This window comes from Ziziphus jujuba, chromosome 7 (assembly GCF_031755915.1).
Source record: "Ziziphus jujuba cultivar Dongzao chromosome 7, ASM3175591v1".
Lineage (NCBI taxonomy): Eukaryota > Viridiplantae > Streptophyta > Magnoliopsida > Rosales > Rhamnaceae > Ziziphus > Ziziphus jujuba.
Window position 1 is genome coordinate 12,274,327 of NC_083385.1, and position 11,175 is coordinate 12,285,501.

Below are 11,175 nucleotides of genomic sequence, written 5' to 3' on the forward strand. Positions count from 1 at the left end.
AGAGGTCTTGGAAACCATGTTGTTTCTGATGATGAAAAGAGCTTTTTTTATGTTATGTGAAATTGATGAAAACCCGATATTTAAAGGTTGGTAATGTTAGAAGACCGGTATCTGATGGTAAGATACTTACCATCGGTATATCTTTGAAAGCTCAGACGGAGCGAATAAACAGACTCCCTCGGGGGCTACTTAAGGCATTTTAATGCAAACCAGAAGGACTGGAGTTATTGGATGTTGCTCAGTGCTGCGATAACTTAACAACCAAAAAGCCCTGCATCAAACTTCAGCCCCTTCGAGTTGGCCACTGGGCAACAACCTTTGACGCCCCACACCATTGTGGCAGGAGGGGGCTAGCCAATCAGCCTACTTTGCCACAAGGTGGCAGGAGTGGAATGATCTAGCCCAAACCTACTTGAACAACCTAAAGGCTTGGCCCGGTTTAAAGGAAGAAGAAAGTAGACCTTGTAGAGAAGCGGATAGGAGGGGTAGCCTATAGACTCAAGCAATCACCTTGATAAAAAACTCACCCCGTATTCCATGTGAGCCAGTTGACTTCGCTTAGACCAAACTGACCCAGAGAGGAACTGCCCATGAGGGCACCACCAAATGTTTCATAAAAACTTACTAAAGAAGATTTTGAGTATATCATAGCTTACCGCACCATGGGCTAGCCCATACACCCACTGCACGAGTGGAATACTTAAGTCAAGTTTCAAGGCCAACCTGAGAGCGAACAAAAGCTGGGAAGGGGCTAAAACTTACGATTCGAAGACCAAGTCAAAGACTACTGAACATCTCACTGAACGACTCTCAACGAGGGCTTTAGACTATTAAGAAAAAAAGTTTTTGGCCTAGCCTAATCTGCGTTTACTAAAGATCAAGGAGTACACTTGTACTTTGGCTAATCTAATAAAATAAAGGAAAGGTTTCATTTTTTCAAATCCAAGTTTGACCCTGATTGATGGAATTTGGTGTAGGTTTATGTTGTTGTACCGTAGAGCACAATCATTCAAGGTGTTAGTCAAGAATGATTGTTGTTGGTTCTTGGTTCTTGATTTTGTTTTTTTGGGTTTGTTAAGATTTTGTTTCTGGTTTTAATGGAGGTTTAGGGTTCTTGAGAAGGTTGTTAGCTTTTGGAAAGAAGAAGAAAACAAATGTAGTAGTTGAGAGAGAGAGAGAGGTAGTAGTTGAGAGAGAGAGAGAGAGAGAGCCAAAAATGTTATTTTTCAAAATTTTTTGAATATTTCTTCCTCAACGTTTTCATTGCAATTTTCATACTTTTAAATACATCAAAAAAACAGTAAGACATGCTGCCATATTGAGCAATAAATACAAAAGCATTAAAAGTAACCAACCAAGCCAAACTACCTCAACTAACTCTAATCAATGTGCTGGGCATGCAAGAAACCTTCTTTAATGGGCAGTTCAGCTTGTCTAGGGCATTTGAATTTGAAAACCAGCTCCATTTGACTTGAAAATTGGAGGAAAGCCTTTTTGAATATTAAACTATGTTCTAGCCAAAAATCAGATAAAACAAAGTCCATTTACCCATTCAAAAATAATCAAACCCGAGGCAGTTTTGTCCAGATTTCTGGGCAACAAAACTACACAAGGGTCAGATTTTTTAGGGCTTAACTCAGCCTTCCCAGCTCCAAGTTGGGCCATTCTTTTTGCTACTTCATCTGCATTTCTAGTTTATTATATTCAAAATTCAGATCCAAATCCCAAACCTTCATCAAACGGCATCCAAGGAAGTGGACTTATGTTGCTGGAAATATAATTCTACCAACTAGACAAAAAAGGCCCGAAGCTTAAGTTAATGAGCTTAGGGCTTTACAAAAAGGATATTGTTCTTAAACATTACAAGATAAAATAAAATGCATAAACATAAATAATGTTTGGTCTTTGATGTTGCAAAATAAAAAATGCAAGTGTAACCGAACTACCTTGCACATTGTGGCAAGATCACCACATTTCAACACTGATCTGACTAGATCCTTTTCGCAAGCTCTAAGTAAGCAAGCTAACTACCTTATATAATGTTAAAAAAAAAATGAGGAAAATAACGTCAAGTAGAAATGAACAAAGCCTTACGACACGGTCACTATACCTTTTTCTTTTTCTGTATCTCTCCTCTATAGAAAGAGAGGATGACATGTGGCATGGTATACCTGACCATTTGGTAAACGAGACACACGTAAGTCGGCACTGCTCCATGTATGTATATGTTCTTTGGAGCTAGAATCCATAAATAGAATGAAATGAAATAATGGTGAGCCTAGTAGGGCGACGAACATGGCTCAAAGGGTCCTATACAAAGCGCTTCTCTTCTCCACTCAAAGAGGAAATGAAACTCTTTGTTTGAAAGGTACTTGATTTATAAAGAACGAATCTTTTAGTTAGAAGTGTTACGGACTTTATTTTATAAAAGGGAATGTCATGCCCCGCGTGTCACGAGATATGGGGGGGGGGGGGGGGCGTTCTAATCGAAGGGTCATACTTCTTGGCCCTATTACGGTAAGGCTAATGTACCAGCCAGTCAGTGTGGTGGTGAACATGTTGTGCTGTAAGCAGAGCTACTCACCTTGTAGATGGAGGAGATATAGAAAATGTGCCGTGCGTGATTCATAAGATTCTATAGCAGCACTAGTATATATATATATATATATTTTTCACTTAGCCTGCCTCTCCCATGACTTTCTGAACCAACCAACCTCCCGCAAGTCTCTTTGCATTTTTGGAGGGGAGCATGTAAAACTGAGCAATGGATCTTAGAATAATTCCATTTGGAATGACACGACTCTTTCTATTTTTGCACTGGAATTTGAGTTGTCTCCCCCACTCAACGCAAATAGCTCCGATACCCTTGGCTTCTGCCTCTATTAGGTGGCGGCAGTCCCTACCTCTACAGCCACAGCATGGAGGAGCTCCTCCTTAATCCGCAATACATCCAACCCAAATTTTCTCCAGATCAATATATGATGCTAAACAGAGATCAAGATAGAGAGAGGGGGTCGCCGATTGGCTTTTCAAGACAAAGTCATAGGGATAGTGCTAATTCCAATGTTCCTTCTGATCTCATTTCGTTTCAAGAGCCTCCCCCTCCCCGCCCCTTACTCGTCTTTTGAAAGCTGTCATCCTGGATTTTTTTCGGTATGCCGAGGAAGGTGCCCACCTTTCTACATTAATTATTAGGAAAATGAAACTCCTCGAGTCTCTATAAAATAGAATGAAGAGCTCGGGTATGGGCATAAACAAAAAGAGAGAGGAAAAATGGAAAGGGGGGAAGAAGTCGGGTGCTAGTTCTTACTGAAACTTCTTTATCTAACTTTCATTTTTTAGCGGTTTCTTTGTTGTCTTATTTGGATTAAAAAGAAAGACAAAACTTCCTTTTCTTTCTTTTTTTTCTTTTTTATCCCTTCGACATGCCAGATAGATTTTTTAAGAAAGATTCCCCATTAGATGAATCATTCAAAAAAAAAAAATAGAAAGAATCAAAATAAATGTGCATATGTGGGAAGGGGGCCCCATTACTTCCTCATACAGGGGGGAGACTAGCCTCATTACTTCCCACTGGGCGAGAGGTGCACCTAACCCACCTACCCACTCATCAATCACGTTGTTCAGCTGACTTGCAATGATAGACCCCTATTGTATTGGAATTAGGCTCCCATCTTTTTACTGTTGTCAATAATCTTTCCAATGTTCAATTCTACTTTATGTTAGAACATTTCTGTGAATGCTATTATGATCTAAGTGCTCTTATTCTGTGTCCTATGCTAGGAAGCATTACTCCTCTTTTCATTCCAAATTCAAGAATACACCCAATACGATTGATTGGTCTGTGTGCCTTTCTTATTACTTTTTTGTATCCCCCTATTCCTCGGATACAATTCGATCCTTCTACGGCCAAGTATTAATTTGTGGAAAGCCTTCGATGGCTTCCTTATGAAAACATCAATTTTTATTTGGGTATAGATGGTATCTCTTTATTCTTCGTGATATTGGCCACATTTCTGATCCCTATTTGCATTTCAGTGTGTTGGTTTGGTATGAGAAGTTATGGGAAAGAGTATATTACAGCATCTCTAATTCTTAAATTTCTAATTATCACTGTGTTCTGCATGCTGGATCCTTTACAATTCTATGTTCTTCCTGAAAGCGTGCTAATCCCTATGTTGTGCAGAGCTAAGCATATTCTATTCGCTGGGATAAAGCTTTTCCTCTGCAGGGACCTTGTGCAGTGAACCCCTTATGGGTGGTCATCCATCATCGTAAAGCAGCCCCTGCGAACCTTTCGGGAAGAGGGGTAGTCTTGTGTGTAAGCATAGCATTTCTGGTCGAACCTGCCAACCCAATTAAAAAGAACCGAACCTGACAGACACAACTTTTTCCTTTTGGGAGGGTACTCCGAGTAATGGGTACCTCGTAGGACCTTGAACCACCTACTCGGGTCTTGTATGGATATGCAGGAAGGGGTGCCCTTAGGTGTGTGTAGGGTTTGTGTTTGTTCGCAAGAATGGATTCCTCGTCAAGTCAGTTTGGGGGTACAAACACAGTTACGCAAATTCGGGTAACGACTATAATGGAGAAATAAAAAGGAAACTATATCCGGCCAGGGATGGACATAAACTCGTAAGCTACCGATGGTAGGGATAATCGTCCAGGTCTTATTATGAAACAAAAAGGCCATCCCGCCACAACAGGTGGGTTGGTTCCTCTGTCATTGTCGGGGAGCTCTTAGTGGGGAGACCTTAGGATAAGTTGCTAAAACAAATGGGGAGGGAGGATGAACGCGTTCAGTATAATTCTAAAGAAAGACTGTTGGCTACAGGTGGATGCATTTATTTTTCCCCCTTTCAAAAGAAAATGTGGGCAGGAATAAGCTTGGTAGAGGGTTCGAGAATAGGGAAGGGTCCTATCCTTAAGATTCAGATAAGTAAAGAATCCCAAACCTTTATGCATGCACCTCCGTATAAGTGCTGCATACAAGTTCTAGCTAGGATAATTGAGAAAGATCAAACCCATTTGAATCGCTCACATCACAGTAGTTGTGGCGTAAAGGCCTTAAGGGGGTGGCCATAACATACGATTATTACTTTCACATTTGAATCTCTTTATCACAGTAGTTACATGTGCTCTACAGGCCGCACTCCATCTTTCTTCCCAACGAGCCCATTTCTCTTTTGATTTGGAAGACGGGCATTGCATTCAGTTCGAAAAAGGCATGGTTTTCAGTATGTCTCCATATAGGGCCCCCACTAGTCCGGCTAGCTAGTGAGTGGCTCTTTCTGATGAGAAACAGGCCAGGCCTTATGGGCGGGCATCTCCCGCAACGTAAGCTGCATTGTTTGCCACCACCCGAGAAGCAAAAGATTCGAGAGTCCAGGCTAAAAATACATGCATAGATAGTGGTCTAATGACAAAGGCCAACGATGGGACCTCGGGATGGAGCCGTATGATGTGGAAGTCTCATGTACGATTCCCTGAGAAGGGAGTGGCTACCTACTGGAGCTTCAACCCACCACCACCGGTCAATTCCGCTTTGGGGCCATCCCTTACTCTACCATTATTATAAGGGTATGGGGTTTGAGACAAAGAAAGATCAAGGCAGCATATCAATGTTTCCTTTATACTTTACTTGGATATGTTTTTATGCAATTAGCTATTCTGTTGATTCTTCTTCAAACAGGAAACCACCGATTTACAAATTTCGTTAAACACAGAATTTAGTGAGCGGTGACAAATCTTTCTATGGATTGCTTCTTTCACCTCTTTCACCGTCAAAGTGCCTATGGTACCAGTTCATATTTGATTACTCGAAGCTCATGTAGAGGCACCTGTGGTGGGAGCCAACATCTTGGTAGGAATTCCTTCAAAATTAGGAACCCATGGGTTTTTAAGATTTTCAATACCCATGTTTCCCAAAGCGACACTTTGTTCCACTCTTTTCATTTATACTCCAAGCATGATTACTATAATATATTCTTCCTAGCCCATTCCAAGACAGTTTGATCTTAAGAAGATCGTTGCTTACTCCTCAGTAGCCCATATGAATCTAGTGACTACTGGTATGTTTAGTCGGGCACAATTGTTAGGTCACCTATTTTTAGTTATGGACACACAAGGACAAAACATGTGTACCAAGCATGCGACCCATCAACCTACTAGCAACAGGGGGGAAAACATTGCATGTCACAACAAAAGTTTGATTTGAGGTGTCAGCAAAACACTGCCGTCTGTTTGAAAAACAAAAACCCCTTAGCGCCCCAAGACTGGAGTGGGGGATGGACCTACGCGCATTCGAAGTCAGAATCAAATCTTTTTGTCGGGTTTCCTCATTCGTGAATAAGAATGAAAGGGCTAGAAGCGCTTGCTTAGCTACTTCTTATTATGGCGGCTATGTTGGCATGGCAGAAATAAATGAAAAGCGATATGAACGTGCTATTTTCGAATCGATTGATAGATAGCCTGATCTGTTCTGATAAATCGAAAGAGTAGGGATGGATAGAGAGGGAATCCATCAATAATAAGGGGGGATCCCCTATCTCTATCATAAAGGAATCAATATGTATTGATCCATCAATAGTCGGGCACAATTGATGAGACAACTATTTATTATTGATCCATCATAAAGGAATCAATATGTATCTGATGGATTCTACTACATCATATGCAGAGCGCCCAAGCGGCCAGCTCAATCAGTTCTCTTATCCATCGGTCCAATGTACTGGGCTCATCTCATGGAGGGAAAAGCCAAGATGTGGTTGCGTCATTGTTGTTCACCACCTCGATGAATTCCTTTCCCTTCCCGGCATTGTCCCACACAGAAAGAAAGAGCACAGAGCCCAGACCCGACCCGTAGGTCCGTTCACGTAAAGCGAGGAGTTGAGCCTGAACCGGGGAACAAAGTCACTTTTGGAACCATACTTCCTATAGCTACTATACTGAATCCCCCACTGGCCATTGGGGATTGAGTGGTAAAGCCATGATCCGCAAGGGAATGGATCACTCATTCTTCCATTAGGGACAGGTGCATGAACGACAACTCCAAATGTCACACATCCATCGCCTACCTATTGTTTAAGTGGCATCGGTGAGATCCAGCTAAAGTAAAAAACTTTTGTCATGGCTGCTCCACTCCACCGCGGTCTCATGAATTGAACTTCTTTGCCTTCCCGCGCGCGAAGCGAATGGGTAGTGTGTTGTGGGTTAGTTTTGTGGTCAGGGGCAAAGAAGGACCAGAAGAATGATTCATTTGGATCGACAAGCCCCAAAACTAAGAATCAATGGGATGTCTGCCTAGCCATGAACATCCATTCTGTCTGTATATCTAGGGCATCTCTTTTAAAGTATCATTTTTTTTCTTATAGCATGATATGATTGCCCAGCCGTAGCAGCTTATTAGTTGTGTTCAATATGCCATTAGATTAGATCTTTCGCTTTAATGGAAGCTTTTGGACATAGCGAAAAGGACTTTAAGCCTTCGCACAAGCAAGCGTGAGAGAAGCAAGTATAAGCATTTTCAGAAGCAAGACGAGGAAACGGAGCTATCGTATAAGCAGTTTCTTCCCCCGACAAACTAAAATACAACAGTCGCGACCTACTTTGATTCAAAAGAAAGGTGAAGGGTTTGGCAACAAGCAAATGGCTTTCTATCATAGTTGCAAGGGTTCCAAACCTTAACAACATAAGTACCAAAGGCTGCTTTCGGTTGGTCTCATAAGGGGGCTGTTCACTATAAGCTATCAGTGCTATTTTAGATTGAACAGCAATAAGATAAGCCGACATTCGATCTCTAAGGTGGGTTTCCACTGAGAATGGAATAGTGTTCGTGTCCAAAGGTGAACAACGCACCAGCTTTTAGAGTTTGCTGCTTTTCCCAGGCCGAATCGGAGAAGGGCTTATACTGCTTGCCTTTGTTTGATATGTTCATTCGGTACCAATACAAACTACAACTAGACAAAAGTGGAAGGGCCATTATAGAAGCTAGAAGTGGCCTGTAGTATAGTAGTCGGCCTAACGCGTCACGAAAATAAAAAAATACCAATAAAAAAGGTTGAGAGTAAGTGTAGGCTCACCCGTAAGCTCTTCGAGCTTTCTTCGCCAGAGAAGGAAAGAAGAGACTCATCGTAGAAGCTTCACTTCTGGGATGCAACCGAGCCTAAAAGATCAACTTAGCATAGGAGGCCTAGCATTCTAAGCTAGAAGGAGGCAAGCAAATGAAGGGAGGCTTTATGGGCCGACTACAAGAAGCAAAGCTTTGTAGACTCGACAAGTAGCTTATAGAATGCCGATTACTAACTTTCCATTTCATTTAATAGGGAGAGGGGGAAGGTAAGCTTCGCGTAGCGAGCTTTATAGGGCCGACCACTACATGAGCCACTGGGGGAGAAAGCCTGAAGGGCTTCCCTTTATTTGCTTCGTAGGAGCCGTACAGCACATAGCTAGAAGTCAAAGGGCCTATACTACCTGCCTAACTCCTAGCTCCGAGGGATCGTAGATTAGAAAGCGCCTTCTAAACCACCCCATTCATCTAAAAGAGAAGGGAAGGGGCCTATGTATTTGCATGACCCCTGCAGATTTTACCCTATCTACCCTAGGAGCCAATCCCCTATCGGTCCTGCCGCCACGTCGCAGAACAGGAGCTCATGTGGAACCTTTTATTTATGGTGTAACAACAGTGTAACGTAACAAAATATTACGGTCATGTAACATAAATGCCGGAGGTACGGTAAACTCAGCCAAAATATGACATGACACCCAAAGGGCCCGTCGTGCACAATCCTATCCTATCTGAGTCTGAGTTTACCCCTTGTATTTTGGACAGTTGTCCATAGCATCATAAGGAGGACCTCTCTTTCGAGGTAATGAAATGGTATGGTACATAGGAGGCTGGTCTTTCTCAACGTGGTGTATAATGCGAGAAACCTTTTGATACAAGATAAGGTTGTTCACATGAAAAAAGAGAATCACTCATTTCTTTCTTCTCTTCTTTCTCTTTCTCGAGGGGGAACATTCAGGTGCATTTATCAAAATCCTCCATTGAATCCAGGATCATAAGTGGAACACTAAGTAGGGGTGGGAAGGCAGCGATCTCTGCAACAAAGGTGAAGCGATCCCCTGACTCACCTTTCTCTATAAAGCCCTATTAGTAAAGCTTGAAAGTCATTGCGCGCTACTAGCATGCATCTGTTTTTCAGTTGGCTTCAAAGTGCTAGTTGTAGCACGCTAGCGCCCCTATAGAGTAAGGCTCTTCTGTGGAGTCGCACTCCACAAACCTTGTCTTCCCTCCAAAGACTAGCTTCCATTTCTTGTTCCGATCCGATAAGGGGGACGCTGTCCTGGCCCTTTCCTACTGTGGAAGGAATTCAGCTTGTGGTGTGGTCCAACCCCTGGGCGGAGTCGCCCTCATCCCTCCATCGCTCAGTGCTTCATGCTGCCTCGTGGGCTTTACGCATCCCCGGTGTGGATGCAGGCTTCTATAAGAGATTGGGAAGCTCTCAACACAAGAAATCGCGAACTGCATGGAGCCCACCTGAGTTCTTTTTTCTGCCGCCACTGGTCGACGGCTGGGGAAACATAGCCCGGCCCCCTCTTGGGAAATAGGGGTGGGATTCCAAGAAGCACTTGCTGCGGAAGGGGCCTACAAGCACCCACCCCTTCTTCTTCAATAAATTTGACCTCTTTTTCACGAGTGCCAATGCAGTTCACACGTAGATAAGGAAAGCAAAATCCCAGTGGGGGGCCGATGCCCTTCTTTTACGGCCTAAACTCGTATTTGTCAGCCATGGGGAACTACTACTCGGTCGGGGGGAGGGGAAAGGCTTGGGCCTACCTATCCCCATAGGACTTCATAAAGGAACGGGAGCTGTTGAGAGGTTCCATATTGTCGAGCCGAAGGGCAGCACTTTTGTACGTGATCGTAGTATGTCATGTCATCTCGTCCCCGCTGCATTGAAGAGTACCTATGCACTATTTCCAATTCACTGATAAGGAAGATAGAGTTAGGGTGGGGGTCTATGATGTGGTACTCAAGTATGACCCGAGGAGATACAAGCTAACTATGGGTAGGAAGCAGGAACCATTATGTAAATAATTTCAGGGGGTTACAAATCTCTTATACTACCATCGATCGACAAAGCAGAATGACTAGAAAAAAAAAAAGTGAAGTTAGAAAGCTATATGATAGGTGGTAACTATCTTGTACGGTTAGTATTCCACCAATGTTAGCATTCCACCAATGTTAGCATTCCACCAATGTTAAGTCATGGACTAGTTCCTTTCGCCTTTTTTCTATGTGTTGGTGTTCTATATGACCGACATAAAACTCAACTTGTTAGATATTATGGAGGTTCAATAAGCACCATGCCGAATCTCCCTACCATTTCCTTCTCTTCCACTTTGGCCAATATGAGTTCACTTAGTACTGGCAGCTTTATTGGGGAATTTCCCATCTCAGTAGTAGCCACATTAGCAGCGCTTGGGATGATTTTTGGCGAGGCGTATTCCTTTTTGCTATCTAATTGTGTAGTTTCTGGAAATTTAAAACCCGATTTCCTCCATAAATTCTCTAATCCAAATGGCAGAGAAGTTTCCAAGGGGCGATCATTTGTTGAACTACCAAAGAAAAAAGGGTCACCCAATGTGATCATGACATTGTAGGTGCTTGAGATGGGACAGATGTTACTTCCCTCAGTTGGTTTGGGTGGCATAGCCCGTTACATAAGTCCCCCCCCCCTCTTTTTTTTATCCATCCATTTCTTTAGGGAGCCAAAGCTTGACTTTACTAAGGCTCCCGTAGGGGTTCTCACATTTTTTGGCTGAGCCATATCTTGCTGGGTGGGATCGAGATAAAATAAAGAAAGGACAGGGGGTAGCTATGCATGGTACTTCTCGATCGTGTCTCCGAGGGACAGTTGAACGAACGATTCTTGAATGCTATCGGGTTGGATGAGCCAATAACTTGAGCACATTCGGTCTATTTTTTGAGCAAGAATCACAGCGTTACCTTACCTTCACCATGATACGGACTCCAAGTTCTTATGGTAGAGCACGAGGAGATTTATGATCAATATGAAGATGGGAATGGAAACTAGAAGCACGACCGGGGTCTTCGTGGTCCAATATAATAAAACCCTCAATAACAGTAACGTAAGCATGAGACTTTTTGGT

General features: G+C 42.8%; 1 pseudogene; it reads left to right on the forward strand.

Annotated features, from left to right (window-relative positions):
* The first annotated feature begins 3,719 nt into the window (after positions 1–3,719).
* Positions 3,720–6,171, forward strand: LOC132804414 (NADH-ubiquinone oxidoreductase chain 4-like; annotated as a pseudogene).
* Positions 6,172–11,175: the final 5,004 nt, after the last annotated feature.